The following is a 17296-nucleotide window of genomic DNA, read 5'->3' on the forward strand; positions in this document are numbered from 1 at the left end:
CGATTTAAAGCAAAGCTGATGAAGACAATTAGATAAAGGCTAGTGGGATGGCAGCGTAACAAATCAGTTAGTCACCAGAGGCCAGAAAGCAAAACAAAGAACAAAAACTGCTTTGGGTTAAATAAAGAGAGCCTTTGTTGAAGCCAAAGACGGCGTTAACTATTTCACACCCTCTCCCTTGTTGCAGCCCAACCCTTCCCCTTCTACACACAGTGGAAGGCTCCTCTGTCTGCTGTGTACAGGAGGTACTCGGCTGTAGTCTACCTATAACACAACCCCAACAAGGCGCTTTCAGGGCAAGTGACAAGCAGAGATGGTTTTCTCATTGCCTTCCTCTGCAGAGACTACCTTGGTGGCCTCCCATCCAAGTACCAACCCTGCTTAGGTTCCGAGAGCTGATAAGATCGGGCTATACCATGCCACCTTCCCTCCACTGCCATGGACTTAAATAAACTTCATGAAGGTATTTCTTTTTTGCTTTTTTGCCATCAAGCTGTAGTTGACTTATGGTGACCCCGTAGGCTTTTCAAGGCAAGAGATGTTCAGAGGTGGTTTGCTTCTTTGTAGTGATCATGGTATTCCTTGGTGGTCTCCCATCCAAATATTAACCAGGGCCAACCCTGCTTAGCTTCTAGGGTTGCCAACTTCCAGGTAGTTAGATTGTTATATGCATTATTTGTATTGTCTTGTTACAATATGTTTAGCATTCAACACCTTTTGTGATTTTTTACACGCTTGTGGCCAAGTGCTGTTTTTTTGTGTGTGCTAAACTTCCAGGTAGTAGCTGGCAATCTCCTGCTATTACAACTGAACTCCAGACAATAGAGATCAGTTCACCTGGAGAAAATGACTGCTTTGGCAATTGGACTCTATGGCACTGAAGTCCCTCCCCTCCCCAAACCCCACCCTCCTCAGGTTCCACCCCAAAAACTTCCCGCTAGTGGCAAAGAGGGACCTGGCAACCCTATTAGCTTCTGAGACAGGGCTAGTCTGGACTTGTGGTTAATAGTCTAGAACAAAAATTTTAATATTCCAGAACTGGATAACAAAACCTTTCCAGTCACAGCATGTGAAAGCGATCCACTAAGATGGTGCTTTTGTCTTTGAGCTTTGCAGTAGCTCTGTAAGGTTGCTTCCACAATAGTATTCCCGCCCCACACATGGAACACAGGAAGCCCCCAATTCAAACGAGAGCAACCACACAATATCATGTGCATTCCGAGCACAACTCCTGGGCCTCCAAGGGGGCTTTTCCCTTTAAACCAATAAAAACCTCCTTTGATCCTGCTCACAGAGGAAACTGTAAGGTGGCTGTGGGTGGAATATCCTTTAGGACAGCGGCTCCCAACCTTTTCGGCAAGGTGACCCACAAGTCCAAATTTACTCGGTATGGTGATTCGGACAGGGCTGGCCCAAGGCTTTTTGGCGCCCGTAGGCAAACTATGACCTTGGCACTATCTAGTTCAGCATTCCATTTTGTACAGTGGCCAACCAGATGTTTTTGAGAAAGCAACATACATCACACAAAGGGAGCCGCTGCCCCCTCTATGAACCCCAGGCAAGCATCATTTCAACATACACAGCTTTTGCTTATGGAGGTTAGATTTCAGCCTCTGGCCACGTTTCCTCCTTCTCCAGAACTCCCTCTAATCCCCCCTAAGATTCTCACTTTAGTAACCATCAGGACACATTTTACTTGATCAACAGTATATGCAGTAAAGAAACAAAATACCAAATAAGGTACAATGTGGAAGATACTGTTTCCAGGGTCAGATCCTGGTTTCCAAAATACAAAAGAGAGCAATAGAAAGGTCAGGGACGCCCATTAGGGAGGGCTGGCCCATGACCCACTTTTGGGTCCCGACCCACAGGTTGGGAAACTCTGCATTAGGACGTTCCACCGGCAGTCATTACTGAAAGGGGGCAGACCCAAGGTCTGCATTTCCTCCCCTCCCCATTTAGGCCATTTAACTGTTTTTTCTTTTCTTTTCCCAAAGCACAGCTAAGCTGGGAAAGGGAGGGGAAAGTGGGTTGCCAGTCCCGGAGAAGACGGCAATGTGATCTCTGACACACATGTGTGTCTGTGGAGACCTAACAGAGGAAAAGGGGGAGGGATGGGGCAGCGGTGGCAGTGGACAGAGCATGCCATTTGGCTGACCCACCATCATGCCATTTGCTGCTGCTGCCATAGCTGAGGTGCATTTTTGCACCCCCATCTGGAAGTAACTGAAGATAGAAAAAGGCGACTGTCCTAAGATCATCTTCAAGGCCGAACAGGATATGAACTTTGGCACCCATAATTCAGATGCAACACTATCACATCAGCTCAGAAAAGAAAGTATCCCTCCCACCCTCCACTGCTAAATGCTGCATCTGCTGTAATTCTGCCTCTCCCACAGCTGTTAGTGTGAATGGTGGCCCTGTGTCCGCAAAGATGTTTTGACCCGCTTGCTAGGCAGAGGGTCAAATCCCTTCTCAAGTCCCTTCTTATGCGGTTTAAGATGATTCATAGGAGAGGGATCTTAGTCAAGAAAACAACAGAGAAGTATTTGGACTTAAACGCAAAACAAGAGACATACTGCTTAGCTGTTGGAAGTCACTCTTGTTCAAAGGATAGCAGTTCTGTATGAATAATTAAGGCAAGATCGCCCTGTTCCCAAGCCTGAAAAATCAAACGGCAGAATATTCAGGTCACCCACCACAACAGGGGATGTTACAAACTGCCTCTGACAGCAGAGGTCCACAGGCAGCACCTTTCCCAGCTCTGTACAAACAGATAAAATTGTTGGCTTGCTTCAGACATAATCTTTCCATTGAGTTGTATACAACTGGTATAGGGGGCAAGCAATGGAGAAAATCCTTCAGCGAGACACATAATTCACCCTCTGCCTTACACACAAAAGAGAGGAGTGAAGGGATCTCAGTATTTGACCTGATGTTTCAGGGTTTCAGCCTTCTCAGGATCTCCAGGGGAAAGTTTCAGGCGAGGGGCTGGAATCAGGATACTTTCTCTGCTTCACTTGAGAACTCCATGCCCTGTGTCCATTAAATGCTTCTCTTGACCATCCTGTGCTGTCACCAGGCATCACTGGGCGATGCTCCATCCCATCAGACTCCACCTACTGATCTGTGAGGCACCACGGATTAGCTTCCAGACTCTGCCCCCCGTATCTTAGGATATGAGCTTCAAAAACTTGGCAGCCACCAGGGACACCAAATTTAATGTTCACCTAGTATAGCAAAATCGTTTGAGCTAGCTGGGAGAAAGAACACGTACTAACAGACAATTTCCCTACTGCTTCACCTTCCACAAATACCTGCGATCTCAACCAACCCCATCATACACACAAGACCTCGCCCAAACCTGCCCATCAGCAGCATTCCCAATCTGGGCCATGACCCACAGAGAAATCCTTCCTTGGGCCCCAAATGATTACACTACTATTTGGGACCCTATCTGATTTACACTAAGTGTTGAAGCTGCCTTATACTGAATCAGACCCTTGGTCCATCAAAGTCAGTATTGTCTACTCAGACTGGCAGCGGCTCTCCAAGGTCTCAGGTAGAGGACTTTCACATCACCTACCTAGACCCTTTAACTGGAGAAGCCAGGGATTGAACCTGGTACCTTCTGCATGCCAAGCAGATACTCTACCACTGAGCCACAGCCCCTCCTGACTAAGATTCCTCTCCTCCCTGATTTGATACCCTTGTTTTCTTCCCAGATGGAGTCTTCCTTGCATAGCACCGAGACCCTACAGCTCTACATGGTAACAGAGATTGGGGATAGGTAACAGTTTTTAGAAAAGTTGAAAGTGGTTTGTGAGAGGTTTTACTTCTAGTGGCACAGAAACGTTCATTTAATCTCACTGCCACCTCTGCTCAGACAATATTTGTCTATTCAAAAACCTCTTAACAGTAGGATGAATGTATACACCAGGAGCAAAGATCCCTTTTTTTCAATTTGCTTTCATCTATACCAACTATATCAACTATTTTTGCATTGTTTCATCCCAAAGTTTATCTTGTTTTGATGGAAAAGCAACTCTTGTTGTGATCCTGGAGACAGACTTCAAGGACTTCGGGAAGGAAAAGTACCAGAACTTTCAAGAATCTTGCTATTTTATTCTACCAATGGTTATTCTGCATTTCTGCATAAAAGAAATTTGAGATTACTCAATCAGTAATCTTTAAGCGGGTACATTTTTGCAATTAATAAAAAGACTGGGTTGGTTTATTCATTTATTTATTTCAATTATACTCCCCCTTTCTCCCCAATGGGAGCTTACATCATTCTCCTCTCCTCCATTTTAACCTCACAACAACCCTGAGAGGTAGATTAGGCTGAGACCGTGTGACAGGACCAAGGTCACGCAGGAAGCTTCCAAGGCAGAGTGGGGATTCAAATTTGGGTCTCCCAGATCCTAGCCCTGCATTCTAATGATTACACTGTACTTAAGAGAAAGTCGAGAGAAATCAACAGCCGTATTGCAGGTTACCTAGAAAAAGTTGGTAGAATTCCAGATTGCATCATATCAGATTTAAGGGGGTAATATTTTTGAATGCTCACCTATATATTCGCCTGGCTCAATGCTGCCTGTGCACAGACTTTGATACAGAGGAAGGAACAGCAACAGTTGAAGTTATTGTGCCCTGGAAGAAAAGAAGCCCTCCCGACGCACAAGTATTGAAATCTGTTGCTGAGGTTGCCCAGCAACTGCTTCTAGGAGACTGCAGCCTGCAAAGAGGCCATTCTGCAGTAGCAGGACTCTTTCAGGGACAAAGATGAAAACTTTTACCAACTTTGTCCTCCAGTGTGGCCGCAAAGGTTACAAGAAGCTTGACACCATCTTTCCCCCTCTTCCCTATAATTTTGTTTTAAATGGTTTGTATAGCATTCTAAAGTATCATGGGTATAAAAAACTGGCAGAAAGGCAGGGTATAAATGCGATTTCAATATGCAGACTTCCTGCATGTAGTAAACTGGGACATCAGGAAGAAGGCTCCGCTAAACCTTTGCCCCTCAAAGTTTTGGTTTTCTGCATTCACAGAGGCCATTTTTGCATGGTCAGTTTTGATGTTCGCTCACTGTCCCGACGCAAAAGGAGAAGTTCCACTCCCCCCCACTAGCCTTAGCTAACACGCCTCTGTTGTTTTGCATTGTTCCTTGAGGGAGATTTTTCGCGGCAAACACCAAAGGTCACTTTAAATGGGCTCTTTAGTGATGTGAAGCAGGTATGTGCCAGCTTCGCAGTCACTTCCGGAATGACAGTTCAGTGTGCAAAATAAAAAAATATATATGCGGGGCAATTCAGCCAGGGACGCGCTGCTAATTACCATGCAAAAATGGCCAATGTGTTTTCTTGCCGGGGGGTGGGGGAGAACCAGCATAACTCCTCCCATATGCATCTCCCTGATCTTTAAGATCTTCTGGACAGGTCTCAGTTTGGATTCCGTTGACATATGAAGTTACATTTTGCCAGCCCTGTCACCAGATCCTTCTGTGAGGTGGCCCGGCAGCTTAAGAAGTCCTTCTGAGACACCTCAACTCAGGCATAGAGTTAAAAAAAAATCATTTGCTTTGTAAAAGATTACACATTGCACCTCCTGTTTTTATTTCTGTGAGGCTGAGCGGCTTATCTTAAATTTCTGTACTTTACCTCGAGTGCTTAGGCGATTAACAAATCTTATAAAACCAAACAAGCCCAGACCTTTCCCTGTGCTCAGTGTAAATAACCCCCCTATCGGCATTCTCCAGAGCAGCGCAGAGCTAATGGTCGCAAGGCTCCAGACCTCAGCCCTGGCTCCTGCCTACTTGTCAACATGGATGTTCAGAACGATAAGCTGTATCTAACGGGAACCACATAGCCACAGCTGTGTGAAGAATACAGCAGTGTTTACATGGTTGGAAATCTCGTTCGGCAGCCACAGCTCACAGGAACAGAGGTGGAGGAGATCAAAACACCATTAAATTCAATCTTCTCTTTCCCCCCCCCATGCCTGCCAATTCCCAAGGCATGACCACTCACACACATCAGTCCACATAGAAGCCAGACTACCATGTCCCACAAGCAGATGTGTCAAAGGTGCACCCCAACAAGACACCTACAGAGGTCATAGAAGCTATAAGGATCCAGCTATAAGGGTGGCAAGTGCTGTGAAAGACCTCTACCTGAGACCCTGGAGAGCCACTGCTAGTCTTGAGTAGACAATGCTGACCTTGATGGACCAATGGTCTGATTCAATATAATGTAGCTTCATGTGAAGGAAACAAACCAAGCCACATGCAGCTTTGAAGAGTAGGCTCTATGGAATTATACCCCACTGGGGTTCCTCCCCTCCCACTGGGATTCCTCCCCTCCACAGACTCCACCCTCAAATCTCCAGGAATTTCCCAACCAGGAGTTGGCAACCCTGGGATTTTCCACAGATCAGAACACTTTGGAGCCAACTGACAGGCAAGCAGGAGGCAAGGCTGTTTTGTTTTTTAAAGAAAATAATTGCACATGCTAAGGGAACATGCTCTTTTTGCACTGGGCTGTGCCGTGCTCCTTCCTCAGGCCTACTCTGGGATCCATCCCCTCACCCAGACACCTCAGCCCCCATGTTCTACCAGAATGTATGATCCCACGAGTTGAAAGCTCTACTCATTACTAGCAGCCAGTGTGATCAGTGACAAAAAAAGCTAATGCGATCTTGGGGTGCATCAACAGAGGCACACATCCAAATCGCAAGATGTCATAATTCCGCTGTACGCTGCATTGGTCAGGCCGCACCTGGAGTATTGTGTGCAGTTCTGGAGGCCTTGCTTCAAAAAGGACATGGACAGAATGGAGTGGGTGCAGAGAATGATGAGGATGATCAGGGCCCTGGAGACCAAGCCCTATGGGGAAAGGCTGAGGGAGTTGGGAATGTTTGGTCTGGAGAAGAGGAGGTTGAGGGGGGATATGATTGCTCTCTTTAAGTATTTGAAGGACTCACTTAGAGGAGGGCAGGGAGCTGTTCCTGTTGGCAGCAGAGGATAGGACTCACAATAATGGGTTTAAATTGCGGGTGGAAAGGTACCAGCTGGATATTACAGTAAGAGTTGTTCGACAGTGGAATCAGCTATCTAGGGAAGTGGTGAGCTCACCCTCACTGGCAGTCTTTAAGCAGAGGTTGGACAAACACTTGTCAGGGATGCTCTAGGCCAGCGGTTGGACAAACACTTGTCAGGGATGCTCTAGGCCAGCGGTTCTCAACCTTTTTTGCTCCATTCCCCCCTTTTACCATTGTTCAGAATACAATTCCCCCCTTCCCAAAATAGTCTATCTCAAAAGGTGCATTCCAAATAATATGCACTTTGCTGAATAGTGGTCCCAATTCTCCCCCCCCCCCGAACCCTAAAATCCCCCCCAGGGGGGAATTCCCTCCTTGTTGAGAACCCCTGCTCTAGGCTGATCCTGCATTAAGCAGGGGGTTGGATTAGATGGCCTTTATGGCCCCCTCCAGTCCTATGATTCTACTCTGAGAGGGAGAGGGGAGAATTCTTTCCCAATCCCACCCATTGACCAAGCCTACCCAAAGGAAATGTTATCAGGACACTGTACCATTCAAAATCGAGTCTTCAGCAGATATATGATGCTGACTTCTTCTCATTAGTTCATTTCATCTAGTATAGACTGCAAAGGCTCTCCAGAGAGTCTCAAGCTGAGATCCTTCCTGAACTTGCTGTCCAGGATCCATTCAACTGGAGATGCAGGGGACTGAAGGGGGCCAGAAGCTTGAGCATTTTATGTATGCAAAGGATGTGCTCTCCCTACTGAGTCACAGGTCCTTCCTGTAAATACACAATAAGGCTGTGATCTGCCCCAAGGCAAGGTCACCTTCAGCCAGGCAGCAATAGCAACGGCTCTTGGCTTGCTAGTTTTGGCTGCTGCTCTGAGTTTTCTTAGCCAGGCTTCCCTCCCCATGGTCCAAGTATAATCCAGTATTAAAAAGGAGGAAAAACAGCTACATAAGCATCAAAAAGTAAGCTGGAGCACACAGTTCCCTTCATGATGGTATTGCCTGCAGGGTGCTGCTTGGCTGAATTTCAATGGAAATCAAAAAAAGTTGGACACTTTTGGGGATGCTCATAAACAGACGGAAGGGAAAGGATTTGCTTTGAAGGAATCAGTTCCTACTCTGAAGTTAAGAAGCACCAACAGTGGAGAGCTGCCTTCCCACTATAGTGCCAGAGGACACTGCGTAGTTAATTTTGTCATCAGGTAGCGTGGCCCTCTTTGCAATGAGTAACAGACTGCTTAACAGGGCAAGGAAGTACATATTGTAGAACAACCTGCTGTGATTAAATACGCCCCCCCATATATTGGGAAAGTACACTGCATCCCTCCATTTCTCCTCCTCCTCCTATGAAGAAAAGGTACAGAGTGGGTCTGGAATTCAACCCATTAACGACCATTAAGAAATAATTAACTGTGGAAAATGCAATGTACACAAAGCAGATTTTAATTCCAGCTTTTCCAGTATGGTCTCATGAGGATTTATAAACTGTGGGGAAAGTACAGCATAACTGTGGATGTGCTAGGATTTTTTTTGCAATCCGCCACATTAGACAGTTATTTTTGAAACTCTTTCATGCTATACATACAATAAACAAAAAACAATAAATAGGGCAAAGTGTCTGTTAATATACTGGAGTAGAATGAGCAGGAGTTAAATATGCAAAGGTACTATGGAAATTTATTTATTTTTAATTCACCCAAAGTGTTTCAAGTTCCTGCTTTTTACCAAATAGCATTTTTCCTTTCTGTAGCTAAGAAATGAAGTTATTATCCTTTGCAAATTGCAGAGCAGTCATGTTAATCTATTGCAGCAAAAACAAACACGGCTTTAAGATGCCACAGATCTCCACTATGTTTTTCTTTTGTCTTTTTCCATGGCACCTGTAGATTTCTCTTCCTTCCTTCCAGTTGGTACAGCCACTTGTTTCTGGATCATATATTGGAGTGTGCTATGCTGATCTTGGTCTTATTGTTAGGACATGACCTCACAATCCTGGGTTATATCACAACTTGGAAGCTAAGGAGGGTCGGCCTTGGTTACTGTTTAGATGGGAGACCATCAAAGAAGCCCAGGGTTGCTTCCATAGCAAACCACCTCTGACCATCTCTTGCCTTGAAAACCGCACAGGGTCACCATAAGTCAGCGGCAACTTGATGGCACTTTCCACCAGTACCAAAAGCAAAGTGCTTAAATTCAGTATGGCCACCATGGGCCAAATATAGCTTTTGGGGCTGCATCTGGAATTGGCCCCATTTTACAAAAGCTGAAGATTCAGGGAAATAGCCCAGAACATCCCTAGGATTTACCTTGTTGAAATCTTGCATGATTATTCCCCTTGCAGCACCATTAATAGGCCGTATCATTATGTGCAAAAAATTGATTACCAATAATATAATAAAATAGCCGGGAATCTTTCTCCAGATTTGAGAATGTGACATCCATCAGAGTTTGGGGAATGGGCAGAGACAGCTAGAAGCAGTTTTGAATTTGGTACAATGACAGGCAGAGAGAATTAAAACTTTTTAGCTGTAAGCAAAACAGGAGGCTGCAGGGATTCACACCGTTGCGGTCTGGGACTCTGGTGCAGTTTTGCCCTGCTGTAGGTGTCCAGTTCCTGCTGCTATGCTTCATATTTGCAAATGAAACTGATGTTCAGGATTGCCAACCTCCAGGTGAGGACTGGAGATCTCCCAGTATTACAACTGATCTACAGACTACAGAGATCAGCTCACCTGGAAAAAAGGGCTGCTTTGGAGGGTGAACTATATGGCATTGTACCCTGCTGAGGTGCCTCCCCAGGTCCCCCCCCACTCAAAATCTCCAGGTATTTTCCAATCCAGAGCTGGCAACCCTACCAAGGTTATAACAGACTCTCATCCAAAGGAAACTGAACTACTTTAGTGCTGACTCTGGATTTCTCACTCATTGCTCAAGGACGCTGGGAAGCACTTAATAGGCTAATGCCAGCATTTTTCATAACAAGACACAACAAATAGAACAGAGAAAATACATTTGCATCATTGTGTGGTATAGTGTAGTGTAGTGTAGTGTACTGCCAGCATTGCGTAGTGGTTAGAGTGTTGTATTAGGATCTGGGAGACCCACACTTGAATGCCCAGTCTGCCATGGACACTTGCTGGGTGACCTTGGGCCAGTCATATACTCTCATCCTAACCTACCTCACAGGGTTGTTGTTAGGATAACATGTAAGAGAGAGAGAAAATGTAATCTACTTTGGGGCCCAAAGGCAAATTATAAATGAAGTAAATAATAAATAAATAAAATTTATATGAAAAGTATGCTGACTACACAATAAGGCAAGTAACCCTGGCTTTTGTCTGTTATGCCTTTAACAAAGAAACCATTAGTGCATACCTCTGTAATAGCACAACAGTGACTTGGGAAATTTATTATAGGTTAGCAAAGATAATTATAGAAAGTAACAATTAAAAAGAAGGCTAGCAGAATCTTAAAGACTAAGAACATAATCTTCCGTGAAACAGAACTCAATTCATGCATCGGATGCATGAAGTGTACATCATTTGCAGTTATTTATACTTAAAGAGATAAACAGAGAGACAGTAGCAGAGCAGGGATTAAAATCCAGACAAGATCTGCCCCTAATTTTGCTCAGTTTTGACACAGCAGCTTGCTATTTTGTAACCTTGATGCACAATAGTAACTGGAAGCCCTCGCAAAACTTTTCTGAGCTGCATTGCTTTCATCAACTTCATGTGTTGCCATGGGGTTGCTGGGCAGATAGTTATTTCCCATTCAATGTACAGACCCTTATGTAGCTGACACTTCCTTGTCCCCCCCACCCAGCTCATTCCATTCCATTTATTTACTAGCTCCTTTGACCAAAGGTCTTGAGCTTAACCATAACACCCCCCAGCTCAAAAGCTTAATCATTACTGTTATAAGACTTTGTGCAACCATACACATTCATTAAAAGTCTGAAAGCCAACACATTAGAGAAAACAAGACTTGGAATGCAAAACTATACAGAATTACATCTTTCTAAGTACACTGAAGTCAGTGGGCTTAGAAGGGTGGCCTTAGAAGGATGCAACTCTGCTTAGGACTGCACTGTTACACATGTTAGGACTGTTACATGAGAGGTCAAATCTCTGGTTTCATGTTCCATGAGCCACAGAAACTTTCTCAGAGACCTGAGCTAAGCTGCCCCCTCCTCCCAACCCCTTTCAATATTAACTTCCGTCAGGAACAACACAAAACATTGTTCAAGCCTCTTGTCCCAGATCTTTCTCCTTTTTAACATCTGGCTCGTTTTCTTTTCCCTCTCTCTGCAGGGCTTCTCCTAGAGTTCAGCACTACCTCTCTTTTCATGACTGGGGGAGGAGAGATGGGGGCAAAAAAAAAAACAATGGAAGGGGGCAAAGAAAGCATAGATGTCTCTTGTTCTACCGTGCTCTGTACTTTTTGGACTGCAATGGGTTGTTAACAAATGTGATTTGAGGCTGTAACGCCTCACTGAACTCAGTACACCGTACATGGCTGTAACCCTAAACACACTTCCTCAGCAAGAAACCCCACTGAGGTTAATTCTGAGTAAAACAAATAACAGCTGTAAACGCACTTTTGGAAAGGTTTTCCTAAACCAAGTTGTACCACATCTTAACCAACAGACAGGGCACAGGAACCCAGAGAGTGGGACGTGAGCACAGCCTCTTCCCTGTGCCAGCATCTGTGGGTATAAGTGGGACTTGCTAGTGCACCCTTTCTATACTCCCTTCTCTCTTACGCAGGGTTTAGTTTCAGCTAGGACCCCGCAGCTAAGTTTTGCTTCTACACCAGGGTTCACCTCTGGAACAAAGAACTACTCTGAGCTCTTGCAGAACACTTTCCCCTGCATCTGGAGTTAGGAAGGAGGACGTAACCGCGTGACCTCTGAGCCAGCTAGCCCCTCTCCTCAACCTGCCCTCCCCAGAAGCATCCACACAACGAAACTGCTCACAGCAGAATGACACATACCTTGCCACTTCACCTTCTACTGGTGGACTTTGTCCCAGTCTGTTCCTTCCAGCAGAGATGCTTTTCCTGCACCCAACCAGCAAATCACCTTCTCTCTCTCTACCTTTCTCTCTAAGGATCCTCGGTATCGGCTTGGGCTTAAAAACCTGCAGCCACAGGGCTGGGCTGGCACTGTGGTCTCGGAGGCGGGGCCCAGAAAGCTACCCGTTCTGTAGTAGTGGAGAAAGGGAGGGGGGGATACGCAGCATTGGGGGAGAAGGAGGGAGGCGAGGGAGCCACAGAGGAGGATGAGAAAATCGTTCTGGTGAAGTCAACCAGCAGTCAGCTGTTCATGACTTCAGAGTGATGTTTCTCCACAGAGACTTCAGCTTTCCTTCTCAAGACATGAGCAGAGATCTGTGCCTGTGCCCCCTCTTTTCAGGCAGCACCAGTGTAAGATGAAAGGGCCACTCAAGGCAACAGATTTCACAAGGGTCTGTTAATTGAGGGGAAGGGATGGGGAGCAACTTAAGGAGACAAGAGGTTTGCAGAATTATATTCAGTGTGGGGAGAAGGAAATGTTTTGCCCGCTCTCAAAACACTGGAATTTGCTATTAACCAATCAAACGGACTGATAGTCAAGTTTGGGCAGACAAAAGGAAAGACTTCTTTAGCCGGTGCATACTTACATTTTAGAGTTTTGCTGCCACAAGGTGAGGTGCTGGCCACTAACTTGTTAAAGAAATGAGACAAGTTCCTGGATAGGACTCTTTAGTAGCTTTTAAGAGATGAAAGCTAAGTGGAACCTCCACATTCAGAGGCAGTGTACCTCTGAAAAACAGATGCAACTGAGAGGATGACAGTTACCTTAATGCCCTGCTTTTGAACTTCTCAGAAGCATCTGGGCTGACCACTGTTGAAAAATGATTACTGGACTAAATGAACATATGGTCTTATCCAGAAAGGCAACTGTTAAGAGTGGTAGAGAATCAGATACAGCACAATCCACCAGAAAGTTCTCTAATGGGAGCTGCACAAGAGCAAAAAAAAAAACTGTTCTTGCGTAGCTGCCATTCATTTCAATGGGGCATGAGAGGATTGTGCCATGTGAATTAGCAGAAGGCTGCCACTTGGATTTCCTACCTCCATGTTATGACCCATCTCACGGACCTGTCCTGGCAGAAGAAAAAGAAAGCTACTTGACGGCATGCAGCATCCACAGATGGAAGGGAAAAGGGAAATATTATTTCTTGCTCGGATTACAATTGGGGCTATAAGTTTGTTTTGCTCTCTGTCTTGAGGAAACCCTCTCCATAGTGACTTGTCTGCTGAAGAACTCCTGTGGGCATCTGCCCACTCCGATCACTGGCCAAGCCTGCTGGGCCTTACTGTTGCCAATGGTTAGGATGAATGCTTAACACGACCGTCAATCTGTGTCTAGACAGGGAAGATCAGTATCAAAGGGCAAAGCTGTCCTGCATGGATAATGTGAGACACAGCTGTATCCACATAGCAAGGATTTTCCATTTTCCCATCACCAAAAATGCAGAACCATTTGCACTGATGATAGAATGTCCTCATCAGAGAGTTGTGCACTTTTCTCCATCAATTGCCATTTCCCCTACATTTTTCCCCTACTGTGCCACTTGGGCATTTTTTGAGGACTTAAAAAAATAAATTGCTATTGTATTGCCATGATCTACTAGTTTCTCAGAATTCTCAGGTTTCATTGTTCAAGTCTCTAGGGATTTTTGTTGCAGAGATATTAAAATGGTGGCCGCCAGTGGCTGATGGAAAGAACATGGCACCAATGTAGGCAAGGACTCCTGAAAATTTACACCTTTCTATCCAGAAACCTTGCTAACATGCTCAGACTACATTCTTTCCAGAAAGATCTTTTCAAACCAGGCTTGAGAAAGAACATACCAAGGACAGAGAAAACCTATCAAGTGAATGATCAGAGGATGACTGTGTGGAAGCTTAAAAAGAGAAACAAAACCCCAGATCTGCTGTGGGTTGGAAGCCAAGGTAGAGAAAAACCTGTGTGGCTGTAGCTATAATGTTGGATATTACTCATCTCCTTGCTGGGGAACTCCTAATAAGAGCTAGCATGGTATGGTGGCTAGTGTGCCAAACTAAAAGGCAAAAAGAACCAAGGTAAAATCTCCACTCAGCTATGAAGCTCATCTTGGGCAAGTAACTTTCTCTCAGCATAACCTATTTCACAAGTGTTTTGCAAAGTTATTATGGAGGAAGGGAAAACCATGTATGCCATCCTGCATACTTTGGAAGTAAGACAGGCTAGAAATGTGATAGATAAGCTTCTAAGAGGAATCCCAGAACACTGTGAAAAAGCACTGACCTTAATATTCTAATATTAGTTAATCAGTACCATTAAGGGTATACATTTTAAAAAATTGCCAGTTGAATCTGGTATTTTACAGTTATTGGGAAGGACATGGAATGTCTTCAAAGATGTGTGGTCCCTCCTTCAGGGTTACCAACTGGCCAGTTTTTCACTGGCATTGCTGGGTTTTGCTCTTTCCAACTGGTTGCCAAATGTGGGTTTTTTTCTTAAAGGGAATAGGAGAGAGGCTATTTTAAAATTAGCTATTCGTTTATCACTTAGTTATTGTGTCCCTCATGATCAGATTGTCTGGGATGTCTTTGAATGGGAGCAGAGATACTCTTCTGAAATCAGCTCAAATCATCCAGGTCATTCCAATCATGACAGAAGTGAGGCAGGTGAGCTTTCCCAAAGCCTTTGTCCCTGCTTGTCTTTCTGACTCCCTTTGCCTTTAATTTCCTTCAACATCAGCAATTCCATATTGATGTTTCAGTCACAGATGCATTTTAAATTTATCCAACTGTTTAATCAGTTAAAGTACAGATGAACAGGACTGCCAAGGAGAGACTAGAAGGTACCAAATTCCTGGATCATCCTGAAGTTCCAGGGAGAAAAGGGTGCTGCTGGGGGAAAGTGGCAGAGTATATTTTCTAATCAAGAATCTTGTGTGTGTTGGGAGGGACGGGTCCAATGGTGTGAGAGGGCCATAGGTGTGGTCTCATTTTGAGTAAGGAGTATGATGGCCCTTGACAGCCTTGAGAGTGACCGGTCAATGAAAATGCCTTTCGTAAGTTAATAGGTCATCCTTGATGTGTCGGGTGTGACATAGAGACTGTCCAGGCTAACTGCCAAACAGGAAAGCCATGCCCTTTGGGTTCATAGCTCACCACCATCAGAAGTGTGTGTGTCAGCAGAGATACCCTTCTGGTTTTGTCTAACTTGGAAGCTAAAACATCCCTGGAGAGCTAGCATTTGTCACTTGCCTGTAGTGCTGGGCTATAGAAGGAGCAAGGGAAATGAGCTGGCAAAAGCATACAGCATTTCCCTTGCTCCCAGAAATATTCATTCTGGATTTGAGTTTGGGGATTACCATTACAGAACTGATGACTTCTGTTTTCATTACCCCTCCCTGCTCCTGTGCCCTTTGAACAGCAGTCTGATATATAAAAATGAAGCACCCATGACTTTCTCTGGTTTAGAGATGAGTGATAAAGTTGCTATAATTCTGAGTGTTGTTAGTGCAAAAGGACACAGGAGCGAAGCTTGTAAAGAAAGTTGGCAGCTTTAACCATGCTTAATTCACACTCTGCTATAAAAAGCATAGCTCAGTAGATACAGAAATGACAAGGACTTGGGTTCGTGTACAGAAGGACTTGCCCAAATTTAAATTCCCTGCTAAGTTCAGTGGCAGGCTTTGGATAGGCCCCAGTGCCTCACAGGCCTCTTGAGGAATAAATAAGAAAAAAACTTTGCCTCTCCTTTTCCTTCCCTTCCCTCTTCACCCCACCTTATTTTATGTCCACCATATTTAGAATGTAAGCTCCGCAGGGCAAAGAACAATTGTTGAACCTCTGTAAAGATGCATGCAATCTTGCTGTGCTGTGTAAACATACTTGATTAAACAGAGGGATGCAACCTTTCTACAGGAGACAAGTGCATGGAAAGGCCATGGGTCAATAATAACACTGGTTTCAAAAAGTAAAAAGAACTGACTGTCTGTAAACCTAGGTGTCATGCTCTCCCCCCTCACAAGCATTTCTATATACCACAATTATGTATTAGTTAACACAATTTAATTGGCTTTCCCCAAGAATGCTACAGATTGTAATTGGGTAAGGTTGCTAAGAATTATCTGCTAAAGATCCAAAGGGCCCCACACACAACTACAGTTCCCAGAGCTCCCTGGGGACACAGAATGACTATTAAGCTGATTGGTAAATAACATCCTTTTATCTTGTTTGTCAGAAGGAACTATTATTCGTAAGTTCCAAAATGTGAAAATCCAAAGGAGAAAAGGTTTAGCCTAGCTGCATGTCCTGCCTGAAAGTAAGCTAAACAAAGTGGCACACTCCAGCAGGAAACTCTCTCTCACAAGCCCCACTGGAAGTGACTGAAGTTCCAGCTGTTCTGATATAGGGGAGGGGCTGTGGCTCAGTGGTAGAGCATCTGCTTGGCATGCAGAAGGTCCCAGATTCAATCCCCGGCATCTCCAGTTAAACGGACTAGGCAAATAGGTGATGTGAAAGACATCTGCCTGAGACCCTAGAGAGCTGCTGCCGGTCTAAGTAGACAATACTGACTTTGATGGACCAAGGGTCTGATTCAATATAAGGCAGCTTCATATGTTCATGTGATATACAGAGATTCATTCTCATTGCTGAAAGCAGGATGCACATTTACTTGTGGAATAAGCACAGTCCAGCTGCGAGACATACAATCTACTCTCATGGTGATGATCATCCTCCCCAATGGTAGTGGTTCTCCTGGGGGCTTCCACCCAATATCATGATCTGGGTGTCCTCTTTCTGGGTTTTCACTAGCTCCGCTGTTATTTTTTTCCAAATGTGCTTTTGGAACAATCTTTCCTGAAAGATCATATCCAAACTGGGTTTGGGGAGAATGTGGAAAGGAAGGTGCAAATTTCTGTACCACCCCGCCCATACCCAGCACCAGATCTTGCAGCAATGAGACCAAAACAGAGAATCAGCTCTGTGTAGAAACAAGCAACCTTTGAGGAATGGGCTCCCCCTGGAGGAGCATTTCTACCCTGCCTTAAGAAAAGTCTGCAAGGTAGTACTTAAAGAGAGCTTTAGAAATCCATTTTGTGATGATTTTGTCTATTGAGGACATGGGTTATTTATTTTAATCTTTTAAATTGTTGTTCTTATAAGCTGCTGGGGGCCCCTTGGTGTGGGATTGAAAAATATG

The sequence above is a fragment of the Euleptes europaea genome, chromosome 14 (assembly GCF_029931775.1).
Source record: "Euleptes europaea isolate rEulEur1 chromosome 14, rEulEur1.hap1, whole genome shotgun sequence".
NCBI lineage: Eukaryota > Metazoa > Chordata > Lepidosauria > Squamata > Sphaerodactylidae > Euleptes > Euleptes europaea.